Below are 27703 nucleotides of genomic sequence, written 5' to 3'. Positions count from 1 at the left end.
TCTCCAATACTAACGATTACTACGATACTATCCCATTGATTACCGTATACGCAATAACCCTTATCCTCGAGTGGCTTCCGGGTCTTGATAAGTGCTGACTTTCATGTAAAAAAAAATATATATATGTACTTTTTATTTGTTTTACATAGACATTTATATATCGCTAAACATAGATAAAGATTACAACTCTACTTATGTATAAGTAACATGCTCATGAATGTGTAGTGACATATAAATGCTTATGTAAAACAGATAAAAAGTATACGTTTCCCTACTTTGGTATTGAACACTCTTATATCAACCTCATTAAAAGTTTTTGGTGATTTCACCTCTGGAATATATATATATATATATGTATAGTAATTTATAAAATATATATGGCGATTAAGCTACACTGAATATTCCGCGTTTCATCCACTCTAGGACTCTTCAGGCTTATGCGCATAAGCCTGAAGAGTCCTAGAGTGGATGAAACGCGGAATATTCAGTGTAGCTTAATCGCCATATATATTTCATAAATTACTAACTAGCTTTACCTACGTATTGAGCACTTTTGAAGTAAAGTTTACCATAAATCTATGCTTTCATATATTAATTTTATGTGGGTAAATTAAGTAGTTATATATATATATATATATATATATATATATATATATATATATATATATACAGGGTGTCCGTAAAGTTACTATACAGTTTTACAAGTTACTATGCTTGATTAAATAAACCTGTAAAAAAAATAAATATTAACTATTAATACAAATATAATACAATAAAACAATAAGACTGTATAGCAACTTTACGGACACCCTGTGTATATATATATATATATATATATATATATATATATATATATATATATATATATATAGGCAACAAGTCATTGTTGAGGCAAGGTTGGTTCAATACACTTTTTCTTGATTTTTCTGAATTTTCTCGATTTGACGAGCATTTCTTTTGGATTTAGGTGGTAAATTATATATGTATATGTGTATAATAGTAATACATATAATATTTTTGGCAAAATCGAGACAACAAAATATGAAATAAGAACATCATATGTTGTATTTCTTTGTGTTATAATTGTGTCATAACCATTTGGACAAATTTAAATATTATATCATATAAAATATTCCAAAAATGTCTACTCTTCAGACACTAAAATACATTTATTATATATGAATATATTCATATATACTTTAAGGGAACAAGCAGTTTGGATTCAACCTTGTTTGCCTCATTTTATTTTATCTATTTTTTTTTTATTTTTTCGATTCCCCTCGAATTGAGTAAGTATCCCACTTTCGTATTTTTTATTTTAGATGATAATTCTATGATTTCCTATTTTTATATCCATTAAATCTTATGTTTTTTTTTTCTATTATTATGATTATTTTTTCATCTCTGATTTATTTATTTATTTATTTATTTATTTCATATTTTAGTCTTTATTTATATGTCCAGCTATTCATTTCTCAATTTGCCTTAGTTTTGTATAAATCTTTATTTACATGTTACTATATATGTGTTTACCCTTTTACCTACTATTTGTTTTTTTTTTAACTATAAATTAAAAGGTTTTATTTAAATAATTTTAGTTAATATTTATTTTCATCTCATACTGCTTGTGTAATTAATTTGAAAGTTAAATCTATCTTTTCAACCTTATCTTAATGCAAACCTGATATTTTTGTTTTTTTAAATTTTAACGTTTTTAAGTTTCCTCCGATAAGGGACATAACTAGGTTTTGCCTACACTTATCGATTCATAATTTTATTGAAATTCCTTTATCTTTTAATTCACTATTTTTATTTTTGTTTTTATTAAACTTTTAAACTTGTAGTTCTGACATTATTCTCTTTATAGCAATCTAAGTTAAATTTCCCAATTAGTTTATTTCAAACTTATATTCTGATTTAGTCTATTTTAATCCATCATAATCTGTTCATCTCAATATTTTGCAATGACCTAATGTTTGATTTCTCTTTTTTGTTTGTGCTATTGAAATGTCTCGGGTGTTAGTTTATAGCCAATAACAATTATTAAATTTAAATTTAATTCTGTCTCTAGAGGTAGGGAGTACTGGGTCGGGTCTTCAGATTTTGGTGGAGACCCCCTCAGATCAAAATATGCACTAAACCTAGGTAAGAATCGAAAAAATTTTGAAAAAAAATAAAAATTCATCTGTTGGTGCCATTTTTTAGATTTTTAGGCTCCGGGGGCCCAAAAACGCCCATATACCCATCTTTGCAAAAGAAAGGATAAGAAATAGCAGTTGAAACTTAGGTATTTTCACTTCTTTTGACTTGGTCAATGAATTAGGATAGGAATGACACAATGTATAGCTAAATTGAGTTTTATTTTAGCATATAAAAGTCATTTTTTAGTACAAAATCGGGATTTTAGCACAATTTTCACAGTGATTTACACCCTAGATGTCATTCATTTTGCGGAAAGAAATACCCTTAATCGTCCAGTGTTCCAAATCTGGTAAATTTTACATAAGAATGTTTCTTAAAAAGCTTCATACAAAAATTGTAAGTGTTATTTAACTAGTTTCCCAAGGGGCTTGGGGACTAGTACTAGTAGAATCGAATGATTGATAACATTGCAGTGTTATCTGAGAAAGGAATTGTTTTGTTTATTTGGTCAGTTCAAAATGAGACTCTGAAATGTAGAGTCTCCTTGCTATGTTATTTTTATCATAATCATAGCACACAGTTGAAATCTCGTATGGTTCTTGACGAGACTCATCTCAGCAACCAACATGTCGAGATCGTGAGGATGTTACTGGATAGTGAATTGCTACTGAGTCAGTTGAACTGTCTTTCATTGTTCACGTACAAAGTCTCATTACCTCTCCTAAATCTTGTTGAGGTAGGAACGCAGGATGATCTGTGCAAAATTCTTCCAAAGTTGTTTGCGGATCTTTCAGTTGGAAAACTGGACACCTTAGAAGCGTACACTGTTCAATACAGACATATAGATATTGAGGAACCGACATCTGAGTTGGAGATAAAACTTTTGAAAGATATGTGTGTACATGCATCCAAAACGATCAAACTTCAATGTGGTAGAGAGTACGGATTTGGGCAGTACAATGACATTCGTGCCACGCAAATACATAAGTTGACCGTGGAAGAGCGAAAAGACCTGGAGAGCAACAATGTTATGAGTGAACGAGAACTTGGAGTATTCGATCATCATGCTATTGTTTTCAAATGTAGGAATAACAAGTTCAAAGCAAAATCCTTGAGAAACGATATGGTCTTGCACAGTGTGTCATTGGATGGTGCATCAAAAATTTCGACGGCAATTGCAAAACTTTTGAACAAAAGAGAAGACGAATGGAATGAAGAACAAAAGACTCTTCTCCATCTAAAAGTTGAAGAGAAGATAAAGAAAGCGATGAACGCAAGCAATTACACTACTAAATTGCTCATAAATTGTAAAAGTTGGCATGGTCCGTGTGTTAGTTCTGAAGAATTGATGTCGGTGCTAAAAGATCATTCAGAATTACAAGAGAAGATTGTCATGACTGAGTTAGCATATTACAGAGACACCCACAAATCAGATGTAACTGCAAATCCTGAACTATTCAAACTCAACAAAATCACTCATGAAGAGCGGCTTATGAATCTTTGCGCACTCCTGGATGGTTGCCCGGTATCCACAAGAATTCCTCTGCCCACTAATGATGACGCCCTAAAAGCCATCACTTGCATTCCACGAGTTGCAGAGGAAATGGTTGAGTTACCTTTAATCCTGAATGTGAATCAGATGTGTGTGGTGTTGTGGACAGTAAAGGGGGTGCCAACATGGTTTCTGGGGTACTGTACTAAAATCCTAGACAACCAGAAATACGAAATTGAACATTTGGAGCGTGTTTATGAAAGGAAGAACTTAAAATGGAGGTACCCAAACCCAGATGATAAGCAAACTATCGATGCAGATCAAATTGTCGAATGCGAAATCAACGGAGACTGGGATGTTCTTTCGGACCGAAACATGCAATTCACACTGCACAACCACAAAGAGATTGCAGCCAAGTTTGATGGATTATTGTAGTGCTTGTAGTGTATATCTGAGTCACTTTTGTTAAGTCTGTTAAGCACTTGGAAATCATAAAAGGACGGGATTATGTCGATTTCGGCTTATTTTCAGCAATTTTAGGTCCAATTTGGCCAAATTCACCCCTAAAATTGTCCTTAAAGACCCCAAGACCTGTCAATAATCATGGTTCTCTGCCTTATATGTGTGTCTGAAGTCATTCATATCCATTGGGAATGAACAAGGATCGATTAAGTGACCGAGAACAGGATTTTGGCAATTTCGTCCTATTTTTGGCAATTTTGGGTCAAAATTTGGTCTATTTATCTTCAAAAAAGGCCCCAAAAGATCTGAGACCTGTATATAATCGTACTCCAATGTCTATTTTAGGTATCTACAGCAATATATACCTTTGTAAAGATGGACGAGGATAATTTATGTGACCCAAGATGGTTTTTGTGATTTTTGCCTGTTTTTCGGCCAATTTATGGCCAATTTTGGCCATTTTTTGACCGAAATTGACCAAGAATACCACAAAACCTGTTTAAATACATGACCCTGTGTCATTTGAAACTATTTATATCCATTAATGGGCATTGGAGATACACAAGAAGCAAAATTATGCCTTGAAATCACTCATATTGACATTTCGGACACATTTCTTGAAAAACCAGCCCCAGATCTAAAAAATGCCGCCAACAGATGAAAAATTTTTTTTTTTCAAATTTTTTTTCGATTTTGACCTAGATACACCTTATATTTTGATTTGAGGGGGTCCCCACCAGATTTTGAAGATGTGACCTTTTTTCGACCCAGTACTCCCTACCTCTACTGTCTCCCTTATTTAGTTTATATATAGTATGGCATAATGACGTTTACACATTGGTTCCCATGGGATCACCGAAGTTAAGCAATATTGAACCTGGTCAGTAATAAATGGGCGACTATTTGGGACTTATAGGTGCTGTATATGCTCTCCGCTTATCTCAGCCGTGTTTCCAGTCGTCCGAAATATATAACTTCAAGAAAGTTAATTGAATTTCCATTTGCACAAGTAAAATCCAAGCAAATACCGTAATTGGAAGATGGTCCAAAATAATCCAAAGGCAGAAATCCATGGAAAAATTCACAAAAATGTATACAAGGGGAAAAAAGGAAAAAATTCCAATAATATTAATAAAAAAAAACTAAGATATCCTTTTGACTCTACTGCCAAGACATAAAATATATATATATATATATATATATATATATATATATAATTATAAAACTCAAATGACCTTGTAACAAGTGATGTAACCCACCTTCCGGTTTACGACATGCGGTTGTGCATGCGTGCATAAACATTAACCTATAACAACATAAACAAATAAACACAAATCGCTTCTTTTTGCAGATTTTGACCTGCACACTTAAATATTAACATTATTATTTCTAAATTATTATTTAACATGGGAAGAGTGGGGGTTTTTTGCAACTATCTTTATTACTACTATACTGTCGCTATTATCTTGCAACTAAACATTTTTAATCCATTGACAAACATAAGAACAATTGTAGTAAAGCGAAGGCTACTATTATTCCTACTACTCTCCATCCGTCCCTTTTCCTTCATTTTTTGTTTACATTTCTAGATACAAAATAGTTGTGTGAGAACGGTGAATTTGTTGACACATTTACTAATCTGTTTCAATATTAGTTTCATTTTATTTTTTATTTGGGTTCTATTTTTTTGCTTCAGGTTTTATGTTTTTTTTTAGATTTTAAGTTTCTATAACTTGGTTGAAGGATTCCCATATGGATTTTTCATTCTTATATTTCTCATCGGTAGGTTCATGTGCGTTTTTTCTGCTAGATGACTTTCGTCTGCGTTCGATTCGTAGGAAAATCATGTTCAATTTTCGATTTTTGAGCGATTATTCGGAAAAATAGGTAACTTTACACGAATAGGGAGGATTTTTTTTTTTTTTCATGTTTGAATGATCCGTCTGTGATTTTTCATTTTAATATAATTTCATAGAAATGTGTCTATTATGTCAAAAACAAAACTATTTTCTTTACGTCACAAGTGTCATGCTCATACATGAATTCCATAACTAATATAACATACTGACCCAACGGGTCAGGGGTAATCTAGTATATACATATATATATGTGTGTGTATATATATATATATATATATATATATATATATATATCTCACACATACTTATATACATGCACACATTATTCTTTATTATAGAGTGGCACATTATTTGTTCCCTTATGTTTGTATGAATGGAAGTTTATTCTTAGTAGTGTGTTAACTTTTGCAAATAAAGTATAATAAATGTGGAATGTTTTGCCAATATAAAAGAAATATATTTTTTTAAGCATTCTTCAATATTGACATAGTTTTGAAAAGCAAAAATGGTTGTGTGAAAACTTGCACGCAACTGAATCACGCCACTGCCACTTAATATTTGCGAATCAATAATCGATGAACGCAAAATGATAAGAAAATTAAAAAAAAAAAAAGATTTTGAAAATTGACTCATCAAGTCAGTTTTTGTGCGTCATTGTTAGGATTTGACGCAGATGTATTTTTTATTTATTTATTTATTTTTTTAATTTTTATCCTGGATATAAATTGGAAATTGCATCAGATAGTGAGGCCCTAATATATGAGCTTTAAAGAGGGTTAGGGTTTATCCCTTAGTTGGTATTATTCCCAAATCCATTCTCACCCTGAGTAGGACTATCTGTCAGGATTCAATTTATGAATTATTTCCGAACCCTCCTATCATTTCATAGAAAATATATGGACAGCATTCATTGAAAGATCTTGTGAGTTTGGTGCCATGCAATGGCAGGTAGTTAGACAATTACAATTTAAGTTGCAGACAGTTCCTGCCATTAAGTGGAACTATATAGGTCTTACTTTGTTGCTTTTTACACATATTATATATATATATATATATATATATATATATATATTATTTTAAATATGTGTTGTACATTACCCTTCCTAGCAAAAGTACAATTGTTTCATATATATGCTGTAAATTACCTATTCTAGGGAAGGTACGATTATTTCATACATGTGTAATACCCGTCCTAGGGTAAGTAAAATATTCTTTTGCTGGAGATAGCAAATGATACATAGACGTCAAAAATTCCTCAGTCCTAAGAATAATAGGCATGTTCAAAATCAACTTCAATTTTCTCATTGTTTTATACGGTTCCGAGCAACGCCGGAGAGCCCTGCTAGTATATATATATATATATATATATGTGTGTGTGTGTGTGTAATATGTGTACATCTCTGAAACAGTTACATGATAAACAGCTGATGATCTCTATTTTCTGTTTAATATTTTACATTGTTTTCTTGTTTTTGTGAGTTTTTTTTTTTTTCACTGTTACATACTTGAATCCCTTTTTGTAGTCGCGAATTTTCTAGCGGTAAGTCGTCTGATGCAAGTGATAAGTTTGCAATATTTGTTTCCATAGGAATTTAAACTGCATTTATTTTATACATTTAAAAATATCATTTTTGATAAAAATATTCAAACCTCTTTAGACTATATATAATCTTTATATTAGAACCTATTAAGATAATAAAAAAAGCTCAATACACTAGATAGAGCAATTTACAAGAAGGAAAAACGATGATATCGATAAAATTGAATAAATCACAATATTTATTAATCTATCAAAAATTCAAACACATTGTTTAAATATTTGAAGAATGAATAAATATTGTAGTTTATTGAATTTTTATTTTCATCATGGATTTTTGTTTTATATATATATACCGTATATTTCGGCGTATAAGATAAGACGAGGTACAAAATTGGAGCAAATCTTAATAAATGTACTATATATCAGTTGAATAAGACTACTGCTAAATTACGAAACCATGTTTGTTTAGCCTAAGCTAGACATTACAACACCCGGTATCTTATGAAATATTGGTTTTTAAAGATGATTTTTTAACTTTAAGGTCGCCTTATACATCGAAATATACGGTGTGTATACATATATATATATATATATATATATATATATATATATATATATATATATATATATATATGGATTCTCCAGTCGATTTCGATGTGTGAGGTTCACATAAGAATTAAGTTGTTCAAAAATTCACACAAAGGATGTGCTTATAGTGACGAAAGCTTGTGTAAAACCATCCACATTTTTTTTTAACAACTGCTAATCTCAATCGATGCAATTGAATGGCATGGGCAGAGCAGACAAGCAGACATTAGACCTCAGGTTTTTATATTAATTTTTCCTTCTCCTAGATGCATGCGTTAATGGAGAATAAGGGTGCATCGCGCCTCTTAGATACATACATGGATATTTCTACATCCTGGTGCAATACATACGGCGCTTAGTAATCTCAAATGGTCAACCGTCTGGTATTTTCCAACCTCATTGTTGCTTAACTTTGTTGATCTAACAAGAACGAGTGTTTCAACATGATTATGCCATATATGTGGGTGTGTATATATATATGTGTGTGTGTGTGTATATGAGATTGATTGTATTTAGATTTTTCAGATTAGTTCATGGTTACAGTCATGGCTGGGAGAGGACTTTGAACTGTGAGAGTATTAGTTTCTCCCACTCCTTCTGCGGTATGAGTAATCAACGGATCTGAAATCTGCTGTTTGTCTCTCACTCCTGGACAGGGTTCAAAAGAGAATCGCCAACCTGATAGGTCCTGAATTGTCATCTAGGTTTCAGCCTCTGTCCCATCGACGAAATGTTGCATCTCTCTGCCTGTTCTACAAATACTTTAATGGTGAATGCTCTGACGAACTGCAAGCACTTGTACCTCCTCGACGTGACTACCCCCTACAAACCCGACGAGCAACTAAGTCCCACCTCTTTACAGTAGAGATCCCTAGGTTACAGAAAGCCTTTTACTCCAATAGTTTCTTCCCCAGAACTGCAAGTCTTTGGAACTCCGTTTCGGGATTCTGCATTCCCAACTGTACTGATATGCAGAAGTTCAAGTGTAATGTGAACAAACATCTTTCTACTCATCTCCCTTCATAATGCGTCCGCAAATTATGTCCCTGATAGTAGCCCCCTACTTCAAAGTGGCACTGTGCCTTGTTTGGGGTGAAAAATGAATTAAAAAAAAAAAAAAAAGTTTATTTATTTGCGGACTATTATCCTCATCTTTTAGTTGTTGTTCCACGTCACGTTTACCACCTGGCGAAGGCCAGAGGAATAGTTGGCCGAAACGTTGTGAAACAACTAGATTTTTTTTTTTTTAACAAAGGAGTCGCCACTTATCAAGGCCCGGGGGCCACTCGAGGATAAGGGTTAATAAGCGTACAGTGGTCAATGGGACAATGTTGTAATAATTGTTAGCAGTGGAAATTTTGTAAATTAGATTACTTAAGGGGAACGGCTCATCAAGAACTTGTTTACGTTGGACTTGAAGACGACCATATGAGAATAATTGTCTGCAATAAATAAATGGATAAATAATACAAATGACTCCTCTCAATAATGAATTCCAATTAATTAAATAATACGAATCTGAAATAGTTTCTGAATTTCATTTTTGTTTTTAAGAACATGGACCAATGTTTGCCAAAACCGACTTAGCAGTTTTAAGTATGCACCTTTCGTGAACTATAACATCAAAGAAATATGGGACAGATTGGCTCTATTAATTCTTATAATGTATCTGGTATGAAAATATAAGAAGACTCTATTGCATAATAAAGCAAAAAATAAACATTTTCACTCTTTGGATGCATTAAAATTTGAAAAAAAAAAAATGTAACGGTTCAGAAACTAATAAAAATTCTAATTTTCGACTCCTATATTAAGGATCTCCATTATTTTCAAATTTTCACCGTTACAGAATTTGCATTTCTTTCGCCCAATTCTTTTTTTAAAAAGAATCATTTAAGGATTTCGCTTTCATTTTGATACAACCATAACTACAATGATTATCTCCCTTGTTTTCGTCAAAATTGGAAATATTTTCAAATTTTCACTCACTATGAGCAAATAGCTCCACTGCTTCCTGGATGCTTTAGCAAACGCTAATAGAATAAAGCTTGACAAAAAAATCCGGTTTGGTGTCCCGATAGGCAGACGGTAAATCACTGTAACACCTTTCAGGTAACTCCTGCTGCTGTGCTGGCTTTGATTGTAGTGGCTTGCCTTTCTGTCGGACTTTGTCTGCAATGCTGAGAGGGGGGACCCTAGTAACTGGACAAACCTAGGTTTCCTTTTCACCTGCCCAGGCCTGCATCTCAAAAAGCCATTCCAGTTTCGACTTTATAGCCATAGCAGACGTTGGACTGCACCAGACCAGATGCAGAATGACATTATCTCATTAAACAGAAGGTTGTCATCAATCTAAGAGTCTTTGGGGAAAAAAGTGTCTATTTTCCAGATGAAGACTCTTATATGGGTCAAAAATTTAAATTTAGATAAATAAGTCTATTTTTTTTGTTTTGTTTTTTTTAAATATACATTTTGATATGACTTTTAACCGTTATTTTATTTTCTTTACAAAAAAAAAAAAAAAACTAATGATGAATCGTATGTTTGCTGACTTCATATTTTAGGTTTCAGATTTCAAATCCAACCAAAAGCAATTTCTTGAATTAGTTTTTTAATCTTTTTTTTTTTTTTTTTTTTTCCAAATTTCATTTTCTAATAAATAACATTTAAAAAAATTTTAAATTTGTAAAATTTAATTTAATCTGTTATTTAATTAATTCAGTACCACCACCCCACAACAAATGCGTTTGTAAAATGAATTTAAATCAAGAACTGTAATTAAGTTAAAAATAAAAACTGCCTTGAAACGTTGCAATACGAATCCTATTTTGATTCGGCTTTTTGGAACCACAAGGAGAGAAATTTAATTTGCAGTCAACCATTTTTTTTTTTTTAATATTTATTATAATATTTTGGATTGAAATTCTTTATTCAGCAAAAAGAAAAATGCTTTCCTGTAAATCTGTTTACGAGGGGCGTTCCAAAAGTAATGCCTCCAATTTTTATTTCGCACAAATGGATCGGAGGGGATTGCAAATTGCATGTATTCATGACCTGAAAGTTTTATCTCTGTTGCAGATATTGACAGTGTGAGACTCTAAGAAAGTAACCAGGAGCAGAGATGTCATTGAATTCCTGGAAAAAGTGTATTGAGAATGTAGAAGAATAAATTCTGAAGCACAAAACGCTGCCCGTTTTAATGGTACAACTCCCGTTTTTGTAGCTCTTAAAAAATAGGAGGCTTTACTTTCGAAACGACTCTCATACAGCAAATATCTAATGAAGACAAATGAAATTTTAGTAACAAAAATGTCGATCCAGTATTTTATATTTTCTTCTTCCTTTTCTCTTTCATAAAAATTGAACATTTTTATATATATATATATATATATATATATATATATATATATATATATATATATATCTTAAGCACTGAAAACTAATAAATGTGTCAATTTTGAATGTTTCTAAATGATTTTCGCAATTAGCTCAGTTGGTAGAATGAAAGTCTGCAGACCTGAACATTTTAGTTTTGATTCCAGCTAATAAAAGTTTTAAAGGAACCCAGTTAAGATAAATTAAAAAAAAAAAGAAGAAGTTTTTCTGCGGTTTACAGACTGTGCTGAAATTAAATATATATTCCAGGTTAATATTTTCCATTGCATTTTAATAATGAAGCAACTAAAGAATTTTTAACGAGGTTCATACAAGAGTGCTCAATACCGAAGTAGGGCAATACATACATTTTATTTGTTTTACATAAGCATTTATATGTTGCTACACATCCATGAGCATGTTTCAGTCTGCCAGCTACAAGTAACTCGAGACCGCTTCAGGCAATGTTGCTTATACAATAGTAGAGTTTGTAATAAAAATGGGATAATTTACAAAAGGAAGGAATAAAAAATAAGACTAAAAAGAAATATATATATATATATATATATATATATATTTATTTATCTACCAAACTCCTCTGTCAATCTTTGGTCTACAGACGTGAAACTTGATATATATATGTGTCCCTTTTTAGGTAAGTGGATGTTCCTTGTATTCAAACCCAACCTTGTGTATTACTTTACCCTCATGGGAAGGCATGTAAACAGTGACTTGTCCACCAATTTACAGTAATGAGTGCCCCATTGCTTTATTTTATCACCGTTCAATAAGATTTCGATGTGCAAAATCTGTATGCATATAAAAGTGACCTTGTGTGTATGTGCAAAATGGTCACTACCAACTCCGTCGATTTTTGGTCTAGACACTTGAAATGTGATACATAAGGGATTTGGACTTTTGGAACAAATCTGATTTGGTCTTTAACCGGTAAAAATAGCTGCTAAGTGTCACAGTTGGAAAAAAAAAAACACTGGAACTTAACAGGCATAAGTCAACTTAATGTTTCCGTATGCATGCGCAAATATACATTTATAGATAAAATAATCTTAAGTTTTTATTTGTGTATGGATTTAGGTCAAACTGTAACGACTAAGGCTGGAGCACTAAAAGTTTTGGTTTTGATTCTAGCCGATGGCACCCATACCATTTTCTTTGTTTTAATTTAGAAATCACTACTATATATTAGGTACAATATAATAATTAATAGAGAATTGACACTATAATAATAAATAGGAACTCTACATGAAGTAGAATATCATATTTAAGCATATTCTATAACCGGGCAACGCTGAGCAATCTGCTAGTTTATTATATAATGGGTAAGTGTATGCTCGCTTAGAATTCATTTATTTATCAATGAACATGATTTTTAATGTTATCATATAGTAAACATTTTTTTTTTTTTAGATTGAAATTTAAACATTAATTTACTCCTCTATGGAAGCGGGGTTGTTTGGTTTTAGTAGTGCTCTAGAGGCCTCCTTTGATTTCGTACATGTTTAAACAGTGTAATTAAGGAAAAAGAACTTTCTTCTCCTTTTGTTGTTGTTGCCCAGGAGCCATAATCCATAGTGCTCAGTATACTGCATAGAGCAGGTAATAACCCCAAAGTGAAATTACATAGCCACCTCTCGAAATTTCTCTTCTAGAAGAGGCATAGGCGGAGGGGCGCATTTGTTATAGTGGTGCTTTGGAAGCACAAGCGTTACACGCATTATTTAAATTATACAGATTGATGCGTAGAGCGTCGTGGATTTTCCATGGGTTTCTGTTAGTAATAATGATTGTGGTTAATACTCAGTTTAACAAAGTTGTACACGTTCTTGCGAGAAATGTAATTCAAAGTATGTGATACTTCAACCTCTGTAAGTAATTAATAAGATTGTATAGCAATTCTCAGAAAGAAAGAAAAACAAGAAAACAAAAACAATGAGGAACGTTTCTTGTTGAAATTAAATTTTAAGTGAAATGTGTTGAGATGTACTTTGTACTGGGTACTACTTACGATGATGGGCAATTGGAGAGACTTTATTATGTTCCGTGAAACCACTTCGTTTCGTGAAGAGACGATGACTGTTTCGTAAAACTTGAAAACCACTTTAGAGATGACACAACGCAGCAACACCACAGCTTACTGACTGAATGTAGTTTTTCCCCCCTTTCTTTATACAGTAGAACCCCAAGTTACGGTGGCCCTAGGATACTATTTTTTTTTTTCAGGTTACGATGTGGAATACGTTTTTCCGGCCCCTGGTTACGGTATTTGCTCCATCTTATGGTGTTATTTATAATGTTATTTGATTATAAACATGTGTATTATATACGGTACTGTATTTTGTTAATGCCGTATCCCGGGGCTCTTATATATCACTTAAAGAGACTGTTAATTTTAAAGGATTTTTTTCTAGAGGGTGAAAAGTTGATTTCTGCCCTTGTTGATCCTACATTCCTGGCATTGCCAAGAGGTGTCGCTAGCAGCGTATCATAGGAAATGGAAGATGGCGTCAAGTAATTCTCCAATAAAACGTGTCATAATATTTGATTTTCTTAAATAAAAAAGAAACTACTTGATCGATTTACGTGATTTTGGAACATGACATCTTCGTGTGGCGACAAGTACATACATCAAAGATTTTTAAATTTTTTTTCTTGAAAAAAAGTTTTCTTTTTATAAGCCCCACTGTAGATAAGCACCAATTATTTTGTATATCTACAGACACTAGTTTTTCATCCTTTCGAAAACCTTAGTGCAGGAAGTCACGATTGCCGCTGATCAAGGGATTTGAACCCATCTCTGACTTCATTAGCAAGGAATATAACGCTTGGTCCTATGTCAACCGCAATGAGAATTGAGTGAAATTTAACATAAAACCAAATGCATGTGGAAACGTTATTATGACGATCTACAGTGATCAAGCAACCGAGAAGTCGCGAGTTTTCTTGGATTTTCATTGTCACTTCAACAAGCAGAATATGCACTTTTAGACTCATATACCAGTTACCCTCTTAGTCCACAGAAAGTGACAGTATGGTGTGAGGTGCCTAGATAGAACACTTTATTAACATACCTCTATCCATCTCTATCTTTCTCTTTTCTCCTTACTCGTTTCCCCTTCCCTCTCCCCACCTTCCTACTTTCTCCTCCATACTGCCTAATCTTTTCTCTGTACATTCACATACACAACTCTTCTTTGTATAAATTCTTCGAGGAAGGAGCCGGCATAAGGGAAGTAACTTAATAAAAAGTCAGTTCTTTTCCTTTGGTAAATAAAATGTCTGAAAAACCAGCCACCCCTGAAGAAATCTGCACTGGTTTAGGGTCAAACAATGAGTATTTATTTATTTTTGTTTTTAAGATATTATTTATGCTGGGCAACGCCGAACAAAGAAATACTAACTTTTTGGGTGTTTCTTTTTGTAGTTATTTTTTTTAATTTTTTATTTTTAGCTGAACATACACATATACATACGGACAGCTAGAAAAAGGAGTCATAAAACCTGACATGGTGATATGGAACAAGGAAGCAATTTTAATAGAAGTTAGTGTCTTTCAATGATTCTGGGCCAAACAGAGCTGAGCGGGAAAAGATAACAAAATACCAATGTCTTATGTATGACATGAAAAGAAACTGGAATCTTAGGAAGATCTCTATCATTCTAGTTATTATAGGAGCAACTGGACTTATGAAAAAAATTCACAAACTATCTGGCAAATATACCCGGTGAACCGAGTACAAGAGGTTCAAACAGTTGCAGTTAAAGGGACGGCCAGAATCTTTAAAAAAAAAAAAAAAAAAAAAAAAAAAAAGGGATCTGGGTTGGACTGTCTGAGTTAGCGAGTAAATGTTTGGCATCCGATAGGATGCCCCATCGTCAGCTTGAAAAAACTAATAAGAAAAGTGTTAAAAAAAAATTAAATTGAAAAACTGCTCTTTTATATTTAAAAAAAAAATGAGTGATATTTGCATCCGGTATTTTTTTTATTTTATTTATTTTGCTTCAGATTGTTTTTTGTACTTTGTATTTTTCAACGAAAGTAATTCATCCATTTTATTGCTTAGAATTATAGAATGAATGAATGAATCCTATTGAATAAATCTATAAAATAAAAGTTTATAATATGGACGCGTCAGTTATATATATATATATATAACTGACGCGTCCATATATATATATATATATATATATATATATATATAAATATATAAAAAAAAAAAAAAAAAAAAAAAAAGAACAATGTTCATTGGAAGCGGGTAACACCTGCCGGCATTGTCATAACAGACATAATATTAACAACCAGCAACAAAAGTTCCTTTCGTCTAATGTCGCCATTGTTTTTTTGTTTTTTTGTTTTTTTATACTTGTAAGGTTTTGTCGCCTTCCTGTCACTCACTTGTTCTGAAATAAAATAAAATAAATAAAAAATTAAAAAAACGCTATTCATTTCACCAAAGTGCCTTCCCACCGATTTACAAACAAAGCTAAAAGAAAAAAAAAACTATAACTGTTGTTACGTTTCTGTTTTTTTTTTTTTTTTTTTTTTTTTAGATAAAGATTGATTATTCGTATTATTTGGATTCTTTGGACTACTGTTCTCATCTTAAGTGTTATTCGCACAACCTTTCCGTCGATGTAACTCCCGACCTTCTTTAGGTGTATCTTGTCGAACGCAAAAATCTTTCTATCGAACTCTGGAATCTGCACAAAATTTCGAACGGAAGCCTTTATTTAATCCACCGGGGTAGCATGCTCTCGTTTCGTCAACCATGACCAGATAGAAGTCCTAACTCATTCGCTATTGTATTTTTAGTGTCGCCCACACTGAGAATTGAACCTTTAACCTTCAGAAGAATGTATTTTACTAAGTACTTTATCCACTACAGGTAAAATTCAGTCGTGAGGTTGAAGGCGACACTCAAAATACAATTGCCTATTACTTAGGACTTCTGCCCAGTCATGCTTGTGTAACGTGACCGTTATTCTTTTTAATCAGTGTCGTTACATTTCAACACTCGGACCCATACGTTGTATCAGACAGTCGCAAAGGAAAACAAAAAGGAAAGAAATTTGACTCGGCGTTTTCAGTTGAAATGAAATTCATTTATTCATGGTTCTTCCAAAAATAACACATTGCCTCTCATTTTAAAAGCTTTTAGTTTATGTCGTCTGTCATGCAGTTAAAAGGTCTTTCCCCACCACTGGTTAAACGTTCATCTTTTCCGGTACGCAATTTCTTCTCCTTGTGCTTGATAAATCATCTACCGGTCATGTCTAGAACATATGCTTTTCCATCGCTTCTCTGGCCACGTGTGTCCTTTTTCCTTTCTACTTTTTCTTTCCCTTCACTTCTTCCACTGTGACGTCACTTCACGCAGCCGACATGGTCATTTGCATATGTTAGCTGTCATATGGCTGCTGCTGCTAACCCAGCGCTAGCGGCTCTATTACAGTTAGTGGAACGGAAGCATGCTATTTTAGTGGGGTAGTTGTACCCCAGCTAATTATTTATCTTTTAGAACCCTCGATAAAAAACGACAAACTCCTTTTAACATTGAACCTTTGCAAGTCTTTATTCCACGGGATAATAGTGGTGGAGCTACACTATCCTTGTGAGTTAAATAAAGGGTCCTGTTTGAAATTCTGTGCAGAATCATGAGTACAAAAGAAAGATTCGGTAATGATGCATAAAACGAGACCCTAAGTTTCAAAGATGGCGGCAGGTCTGTCAGTTGAGTTATGGAAGCACAAAATTGACACAATACTTCCGTTTAATTCATTTTATTGCGGACTATTATCCTCATCTTTTTAGTTGTTGCCGTTTCACGACGTTTCGGCCAACCGTTCCTCTGGTCTTCGTCAGGTGGAAACGTCGTGAAACAATAACAACTAAAAAGATGAGGATAATCGTCCGCAATCAAATCAATTAATAAATAATACTCATCTCAACGAATTTCAATTAAAATGATATAAGTACTTCTGCTATTCTTCAAAACTGCTTATTTGGACAAAATATTAAGATTTTTTTTTTTTCTTAATATATTTTTTCTAACATGTTTACGTTTTTTTAATGTACTATATTTAAATATACTTTATTTGCATATATTTTATTTAAAACTGCGCAGTCTATTACGATCGTCGTCGATTTAAAAAAATATCATTTTTTATAGTTAACTATATTTTATGTTTATTTTTTCACTCCCTTATGATAAAAATATATAAAAATACATAAACTTTCTTTTATCAAATAATTTTGTTTTTTAATCGTATGGGAATAGCTGAACAATTGGACAAAATACAAACATAGTTATTTGAAAAACATATGCGATTAAAAACACAAAATCTATTGATAAAGAAAACTTACGTATTTTATATATATTTTTATTTTAAAGGGGGTGAAAAAATAAACCTAAATTATAAAAAAAATAATACTTTTTTAATCGGCGACGATCGTAATAGACTGCGCAGGTTTAAATATAGTATATGTAAATAAAATATATTTAAGTATAGTACATTTAAAAAAAAAAAAAGTAAATATGTTAGAAAAAATATATTAACAAAAAAAATCTTTTTTTTTTTTTTTTTACTTATATGGGCATATCAACCCAACTAGTCTTCAAAGTAAAAATCTATGCATGAATGAGAGGGTTGTTTATGTTCGTACTTCCGCCACGCATGAGTTTCATGATTAAAATATGTATTTATTGCATTAAAAAAATTCTGGCGGTAAAGGATTAAAGATGTAAAATAAAACGAAATTCTATTAATCTCTAAAAAAAAAAAAAAAAAAAATTTAATTTCGAAAGTCCACCAGAATACAATTCGGTTTCTTATCTATCTTCTAAGTTTAGTTTAACTTGTTATATCTTAAAATGCTTCCTAAGATAGGTAATATTTGGTAATTAACTAATCTAAGTGAAAGTGGCTGTGTGTGTGTCTGTGTACATTTTCCAACGCAATAACTCTGTCAGTTTTCAGTCTACAGACTCGAGATTTGATATACAGGGTATGGAGATTTGGGAAAATCTTTGTAATCCGTTTTCGGCCAGAAATTTGGCTGTTAAGGGTTAAAAGTTCAACGATTTGACCTTTGAGAACTCTACCAAACTCCTCCGGCAATTTTCGGTCTAAACACTTGAAATTTTAGATATAGGTTCCTTGGACATGTATCTAACTTAATAATTTGATTTGAGCCCAAAACAAACCTTAAGGGGTCATAATAGAGGTCAAAGTTAAAAAATTTGACCGATTTTTTTTTTTTTTTTGCTTAACATACACATCCAAACACCCGAGCAACGCCGGACTGAAATGCTAGTTATTAAATATTACTAACAAGGCACTTTGGTGCTTATTTACACTGTTGATCTTTTAAACCAACGCATTTCAGGTGAAAACACTATTACATACTTAGGTGTATTATACGGCAAAATCACGTTGACACACCGGTTCTCGCCGGATCATCAAAGTTAAGCATCGATGAGCCTGGCCAGTACGAGATGGGTGACCATTTAGGAAGGCTAGGCGCTGTATGTACCGCGCCGAGTCGTAGAAATTTCCAGTCTGGTATCCGGGGTGCATTTAACTCACTGGGGGAGATGCGCCCACGAATTAAGACGGGAAGCAACGGGAAACTAGCGTCTTTATTTGTCTTTCTGAGATTATGACTCTACAATTTGGAAAGCTGCGGTCACCTACGCTGATAAAATAGCAAGGCCGCTGCATGCATGCATCATGTCAAAATGAGTATAAATTCTAAAAATTACAAAAAATGATGAAGTAAAAAAAAAAAAATAAAATAAAATAATTGCAAATAAAAATAAAATTTATCGAATCATCAAGCTTTAATCATATGTTTTAACGTGGACGACTAATTCAGTATGACAAACAATGGCAAGTGCTCGTCTAAGCTCCAATCTCTGGTTCCCCCTCGCCAATCTTTCACGGAAAACACCCGTCTAGCTGAAACCACTATCAATAATTTCCACCACTCTTTATCTGTGTCTAAATCAAAAAGTAGATTCCATGAACAAAGTTTCCTTCTTAGAAGTGCACGTCTGTGGAACTCTCTTCCGTTTGCCTGTTTTCCACCTGACTACAACTTGGATGTATTCAAGTCCAACATAAACAAATTCCTGATAAACCGCCCCCTTAAGTAATCCAATTTATCAAATCTCCATTGCTAACAATTACTACGATATTATCCCATTGATACTGTACACGCAATAACCCTTATCCTCGAGTGGCTTCCGGGCTTTGGTAAGTGGTGACTACCATGTAAAAAAAAAAAAATAATAACCGTTGACTTAAATTAAGGGGCCGCCATCTTTAAACGTGCTATCTGGAAACGAAATTGTGGCTGATTTTTTTTTTCTTTTTTTTTTTTTTTTTTTTGCTTAAAATACTTCTTGCGCACCATTTACTGGATCATTTTTCGTAATTTTGGGAATTGATACTATTTTCGACATGGCACATAAGTACGTGAAGATGTTTTCACCTGAAATACGTTGTCAATGTAAACAAGCTTCGATCCTTCTTATAAATTGTTCGCGGTTGCTGATATCGGTAATGTTAGGTTCTTACGTACTGCCAGGCCTGTTAAAAGGTATCGCCTTGATTTCACTCGTAAAAAAAAAGTCCGAGCTGCTACTGTTCAAACTGGTGTTGCCAATCTACGTGTAAATATTGAAAACAATGGTGGCTAATTGTGCCGCAATAAAAGATTAAAGAAAAAATTAAAAGCAAAAACTAAAAAAATGTTCTCTTCCGTAATTGATGGTTTCTCTGACCTAATTGGTGAGGCATCTGCGGCGACAAGGCAGGCAGTTTCCCAAGGACAAAGGAAGAAGTGAATTCAGCTCTCTCTCTCTCTCTCTCTCTCTCTCTCTCTCTCTCTCTCTCTCTCTTTGTCAATTTTTTATTTTTATTTATTTTTTTATTTTTTGATTGGGTGTTTTCCTCCACAAAGGCGCAATCAGAGTGGATGAAAAAAATAATAAAGGAGCTTGGTGGACATTTGTAAACTCGTGTAATTGCTGCTTCTCTCTTTCTCTCTCTCTCATCTGCCACTCTCTTCTCTTCCCTATATACCTTTACCTTCTCTCCCCACTATGCCCCCCTCTCTCTCTTTTCTTTCCTCTATATCCCATTCCCTTCTCTTCCCTATACGCCACTCTTCTTTCCCTTATATGCCTCTTCAACTCTTTCCACTATATACCTATAGAATTTCTTCATAGAATTTCCCACCTGCGGAACACATTACTACCGGACTGCTTTCCTGCTAACCACAACATGGTTCTCTTGAAATCCAATCTCAACAGATACTTATTGAGCCATCCTCTTAAATAATCAAACTCTGATCATCCCATCCATCGTCTCCAATCCTCTCACATTATTGTTCATCATCCAACTGATAATCTCATTAAACTTTAGCATCAAATGGCTTTTGCTTTTGGGAAATGGTGACTCACTGGTGTAAAAAATAAATCAATAGAATAATAATAATAAAAGTACTCTCTCTCTCCCCAATTTTAACTCTCTCCCTCTCTCTCCTACATTACTCTTTCTCTTCTCGTATATATCAGCTCCTTTGGATTTTCCCTCTATGTATCACACCTCTCTCTTAATCTTATGTCAGGATGTTTGATCGTTTGTGTGGATGCAACTTGGCCTTTTGGTCAAGAAGTATCTGTTCTTCAGATGCTGCACTTCATTTTCTTGTTCTCTTTCAGTGGAGGAGAAATCCTTCACGACTGAGACAATTTTTATTTTTGTACCTTTTCTCCACGTTAAAAAACGACCCTGGTGTCTAACTCTGTCCCGTGGGGAGGCATAGTAAATAGGTCCTATTTTTGGAAGTATATATATATATATATATATATATATATATATATATATATATATATATATATATATATATATATATATATATAATCTCAAGAAGTAAAAATTAAGTTTACAAGCCAAACACTTCTGTAAACTTAATGCGAATATAAATATCATTAATGCTTATATAGTAATCCCAACTAAATAAAAAAGCTCAATATAACCAAAATACGAAATAGAACTTGAACACAATTTAAGAGTGTAAATTATGATTTACAAGAATTTATTATTCGACGGGATACTTTTTTTTTTTTTTTTTTTTTTGCATATATGACAAGTTTTCATATAATGCAGTTTAGATTTATGCCAGTCTCAGCAAATTAATAGCCTCGTGATAATATTCATTTGCTAATATATTTCCTCTAATGAAAAGAGCGTATTCTTTGAAATTCTACGGATTAAGAAAATCTTAATATTTCTATTTTGAGTATGGATTTTACTGACTTCTAAAATTGTCCAAAACATCAAATACGAAATAGTAAATTACGTGTTTATTTCTTTAATCATTGTTTTTTTTTTTTTATTTAAGCCCAATCGTGTGCTTACGATTTTCACTTGTATATCTGTCTCCATATTTTCAAACTCTATCTCCTCCGAAACTAAAAGTCGTAGAGCGGCGTTAGGGGCCGCAAACGATTTTTTACGGATCATTCTTTTATGGATCTTTAAAATAGTTAAGGTGTCAAAAATGGGTCTCAAAATTTAAAAAAAAATCATTATACATTTTGTACATTCACCTTAGTTTATTTTTAATCAGTTCATATGCGTGTCACGTCCGTATAGTGGTAACGTCGCCAGCGTTGAATGCTACAGTTTTGCTTTCGGTTTCGATTCTAGCTGATGGCACTAAAATATTTTTTATTTTTTTTTTTTTTTAATCACGACTCTATAATATATGCGAAATCTGGGCAAATTAAAGTATCATATTCAAGCGTATTTTACGATCGGGCCAATCCGGCAGCCCACCACCCCCTCTTCGCACTAGTATTAGTATATATATATATATATATATATATATATATATATATATATATATATATAATTATTCTTTTCGACACTTTGTTTGCGACGCAAACGTGACAGCAGTCAATAAATCCTTGAAATGTTCAGCCAACAACAAAAAGCAAAGTTTGTTATTATTTTTTCTCATAGTTATTCTTCCAAATCTTCGTGTATTTTACCTAGCGGTATTTTATTTATTTTTAGTTTGCTTTACCCCCCTCCTCCATTTCCTCTTATAAAAACAGCGTTTTCCCTCTTCATCATCGTTTTTCTCTTGTCAACGGCCATTATTTGTCACTTTTTGTCTTGTTTTCCTACACAGAATCTCTGTTGAATGGATGAATATGAAAATGGTAATAAAACAACATTTGTGTCAAATATTTTTGCAGATAAAACTCAGTATCTTTATGAGAGGCTCTGTCTGTCGGTTGTCTGCCAGGTTGGAGTTTATAATAGCATTTTTCTCTAGTCTGTAACGCCCAGATTTCAAATTGCATTTTCTCTGGTCTGTTATGCTCAAGTTTAAAATAGCATTTTCTTCTGGCCCGTAACACTAAAGTTTGAAATAGCATTTCCTCTGATCTGTCACACTTAAGTTTGAAATGACAGTTTCTCTAGTCTGTCACACTTAAGTTTGAAATGACATTTTCTGTGGTCTGTAATGCTCAAGTTTGGAAATGTCATTTTCTCTGGTCTATCATGCTCAAGTTTGAAATAGAATTTTTCATGCTCAAGTTTGATATAGTATTTTCTTCTGTCTGCCATGCTCAAATCTGCGATTACATTTCAATGCAAAACGTATAACTACAAAGAGACTCATTGTAATACATGGTGTTCCAAAAGAAGCTGACGGATTTAAAATTTGATTAACTTCCTCAATATTTAAGTTATGCTTACCAATTTTCATATGTAGGTAGATGAGCCTCTCAATGATTTTTTGAGATATAATAAGATATCATATAGTAAGATATAATAAGATATCATATAGTAAGATATAATAAGATATCATATAGTAAGATATAATAAGATATCATATAGTAAGATATCATAAGATATCATATAGTAAGATATCATATAAGATATCATATAGTAAGATATCATATTGTAAGATATAATAAGATATCATATTGTAAGATATAATAAGATATCATAGTCTACTTATTCTAATTTTATTTACACAACTTAATCTTGGTATGTTTTACACAAGATTTAATTTTAGTCATGAAAAATGATGTTACTCAAATGTCCACTACTTTATTTCCACACTCTTGTGCTCTCTGCAGGGCATTGTCCAGCACATCACTTAATGTTTTAGAGGTTATGGCCCTAATTTCCTCCTCTATATTGTTTTTAGGGCATTTATTGTGGCTGGTTTGTTCGTGTATACCCGCTCTTTGAGGTAACCCCAAAGAAAGAAATCTGCACATGTGAGATCTGGCGAGCGGGGTGGCCAATTTATCTCACAGCCCCCCAAAATTATTCAATTGTCGAATATGTCCTGGAGCAGATTTAATGTTTCTCGTGCCGTATGCGCCGTTGCACCGTCCTGCTGGAACCACATTAATTGAGAAACCCCAATTTGTCTAGATCTTCATCTTACTGATGTGGATGGATCCTCGGCCATACTCTCTGCTAATCTCTGACAATTCGTATCACTTCTTGCTGTACGGGGTCTACCAGATTTAGGGAGATCACATACAGACCCTTGCTCATGAAATCGAGCCACCACAGCTTTTATTGCATTGGGAGTAGGGGAATTTCTTGTGTTAAAGTTTTATCGAAATTCTCTTTGAGTTTCTGATATTGACTCCTTCAACCGAAAATACGACTCTACGATAAATATCCGCTCCTGGGTAGTGCAACGACTCATGATGACCTGGGAAGGGTTACTCTATAAATGATCTGAAAAAATAAAAGAAAAATATGAAAATTAAGAAAGTTATGAATTCTTTTAGGACACCCTTTACAATAGGTTTTTTTTTTTTTTAATTATTTTTTTATTTGTATTTTTTTCCAGTGAATTGAGTTTTTTTGTTATTGTGGAAAATCCTCGCGTTGAAAGCAGTGTTTGTGTTTTGTTTTGTACGATTTTCTTTTGAGGCTGCATTATGTAGCTACGGGATGTTTGGGGAATCTCCAGGTTGCTGGTGGGTGGGTTCTCGAGAAAGTTGGCAGGGGTTGTGTTAAGGTTTGTCATTTTCATTTTCACTAACGATTCTGATTTCTTGCCAGGTGAATTCTGTTTCTTCCTTTTCATCTGCGTACATTTTTGAAAAAAATCTTTCGGCCTTCTTTCGGTTTTGAGAGACAAGGGATACCCTCACCGGGACTCTATCATGACACAAAGATGGTGCAATCCCAAACTGCATCTCTTCTGAACTGGTATTGAATGCAGTGAGAAGATATCTAGGATAACTGAAAACAATTCCGAGATAAGAAGTTTTGGGTTTTTTTTTTTTTTATATATATACAAGGGAATCACTGCCTATCCAAGGTCATTCGAGGATAAATGGTTAATGAGTGTAAGGCAGGCAGTGGGACAACACCGTAATGATCGGTAGTGGTGGAAATTAGATAAAATTTGATATTTTTTAAAAGGACGGTTCAACAAGAACTTGTGTACATTGGACTTGAAAACGACTATGTTGTAGTCAACAGGAAAGTAGACCCACAGTATAGAGTTCCACATGCGAGCAGTTCTAGGATGAAAAACAAAAAACTTTGTTCAAGAAATTTGCGTTTAGTTTTAGGCACACGTAGAGAGAAGGAAAACTTGTTGACAGTAGTTGTAGCTAGATAAGTGTTTATTGTGAATGGTTTGCAGGGCGAACCATAGATTGAAGCTTGGTTGAGCACTTGTTATGAAAATGACGATAGTGTAGAGTTCCTTTTTTTAATGATCAAGAGTCCAGTTTACCCTACTATTTAATCTACAGTTGGTGAGAGATACAAAGTGGTACGATAAATTTTTTGCCCCAAAGAAAACAACAGTCCAGCCTTATTTTAAAACTTTTATTGAAAAAATCAATTCAAGTAACTTGATTATATAGTAGAGCTGATATCTATTCAATGTAGCGGTCTTCAGCCTCAATCACCACCCCAAAACGGGTCTGGAACTGGAAGCAAGCCTTTCCCACAAACGTTGGTGGGAGCTCAGCGGATGGTGGCGACCAGGCTAGCTTTGGTGTTGTGGGAGGTCATGTTGGTGATGTTCTCGATGTATGACCAAACGAAGTAGTCAAGCAGGTTAAGGTCAGCGAAGGAGGGGGACAGTAAAAGAAGAGTACAAAGTCGTAGCAATCCTTCTGAAGCCAAGCCTGGATGTCTTTGGACTTGCGGGCCGGCGCCAAGTCTTGCTGCCACACCCAGGGTCTGTCAGTTGCCACCTGATTGCACCAGGAAATCACCACAATCTTCAGCACAACCAGGTATACTTTGGTGTTGACTTTCAAGCCAACTTTGAAGATGTGAGGTGGCATGATGTGGCCCTCACTTGAAACCACATCAAGGCCAAAACCGTGGCTGGAAACTCTGTTGAGCTGTGTCCTCAAGTGTTGAACCGTCTGAATTTGCATTTTGAGGGTGCTGGCAATGGTCCTGTTGTTATAAATTCGATCTGTAGAGAGCATGAGTTAGACAACAGACATGATAGAAGGCTTCTATCGCTCTTGGGATTTGTACGCAACTGGCAAACTAGTAGATGGTCTGCAAGAAACAAAGAAAACCAGTTTTCATCAAACAGAACTGGAATCGTGTTATCTTTTCTAGTGCGACAATTTTATCGTTCCACCTTGTATACAGATTCATGCCTTTCCCAAAGAGTGTTAGTTAAAATCGTTTAATAACCTCAACAGAACTTGAACCTGACACACCAAATCTATTTTCTGAACCGGTATGTGTGTACGCATATATCTCATAAAAAATATAGAAATATTATTTCAGCTTTTTCATATGGAAAATGAAAAAGGACAAACCAAAATTATTTATATATTCATTGACGTTTCTTCCTTATTTCATGACTTTCTCAAGATGGTTGGAGAAACAACATGCAAGTACAATATTTGAAAATATTTGGTGCGTTTGTGACGTGAAAAGATTTTATTTTTTTTCAAACGAAACAGTTGTTACAATTTGTAAACAATGTGGTGCGATTATGACATAATGTTTTTCTTTTTTAAACAAACTATAATTGCTAGAATTCTAATTGTGATGCTTTTATGAAACGTTTGTTAAAATTTGTGCATAACCTCGATAATAATTTAAAAAAAAAAAAAAAAGACTCACTCCATATCATAAAAGTATCACAATTTGAATTCTAACGGTCATAGGGCATTCGAAACAAAAAAAGAAAAAGCATTCTTTTCCTTACGTTTCTGAATTTTTTAGATGAGGATTGGTTATTCGTATTATTTGGATTCATCGGACTACAGTTCTCATCTTGAGTATGATTTTCATAATGTTTCGGTCAATGTAACCTCCGACTTTCTTCAGGTATATCTTGTCAAAATCTGGAATGTTTCTGTCGAACTTGGCGCAATGGTTAGAGTACTTGGAAAAATCAATTGAAAGTGATATTCTCCTGAAGGTTTAAGGTTCAATTCTCAGTGTGGGCAACCAAAAAATACAATTGTGAATTACTTAGGACCTCTATCCAGTCGAGACTGGCAGAATGGGAGCATGCTGCCCCCCGTGAGGTAAGTAAAGGGTTCCATTCAAAATTCCGTCCAAATTCCCGAGTTTGAGAGAAAAAATACCTGAGTTCGACAAAATACACCAATTCGAAAGTTAAAGTTTACATCGACCGAAACGCTGTGAAAATGACACTCCAGATGAGAATAGTAGTCCAAAGAATCCAAGTAATACGAACATTCTTTTTATATATTTTTATAATTGTAACCACTATTTCAGTTGGAAAAAATTCTTTCAACATTGTAACTTTATGTGAATTCTTCAAATCAATCATCTTGAGAAAGTTTTAGAATAAGAATAAAACTTTGATGTATATATAATTTTGATTTACTTATATAAACTGGCCGCCCGGCATTGCCCGGTCGTACATTACATTTAAACATGATATTTTAATTTATATAGATTGCATATGTATTATTATAGAATCAATCCTCTATTGATTATTATATATTATAAGGAATAATTTGCCTGGTGGGCTAATTCGCAAAAAAACATTAAAAAAAAAAAATAATAATAATGATGATGTCGTTCATCAAATTCCGTCTGTGTTTGTTTACAATATCACGTCAGCTGATATTTGGGTTTGATGATAAATGCCCTGAAAAAAGTCACTTCTGATTAATGTTTAGTTTTAAAATATGCAAAGAAATTATT

At 33.3% G+C, this 27703-nt stretch overlaps 1 protein-coding gene across 2 annotated transcripts in view; it reads left to right on the top strand.

Moving 5' to 3' along the window:
- The window catches only part of LOC145248188 (uncharacterized), a 558365-nt gene that overhangs the window by 257151 nt on the left and 273511 nt on the right, over nucleotides 1-27703 (top strand). The gene's annotated exons all lie outside the window — the stretch shown is intronic.

The sequence above is a fragment of the Euprymna scolopes genome, chromosome 26 (genome assembly GCF_053919585.1).
Source record: "Euprymna scolopes isolate OS-2025 chromosome 26, ASM5391958v1, whole genome shotgun sequence".
Lineage (NCBI taxonomy): Eukaryota > Metazoa > Mollusca > Cephalopoda > Sepiida > Sepiolidae > Euprymna > Euprymna scolopes.
The sequence above is the reverse complement of the archived record's forward strand: the minus strand, read 5'-3'. Positions and strand labels throughout refer to the sequence as shown.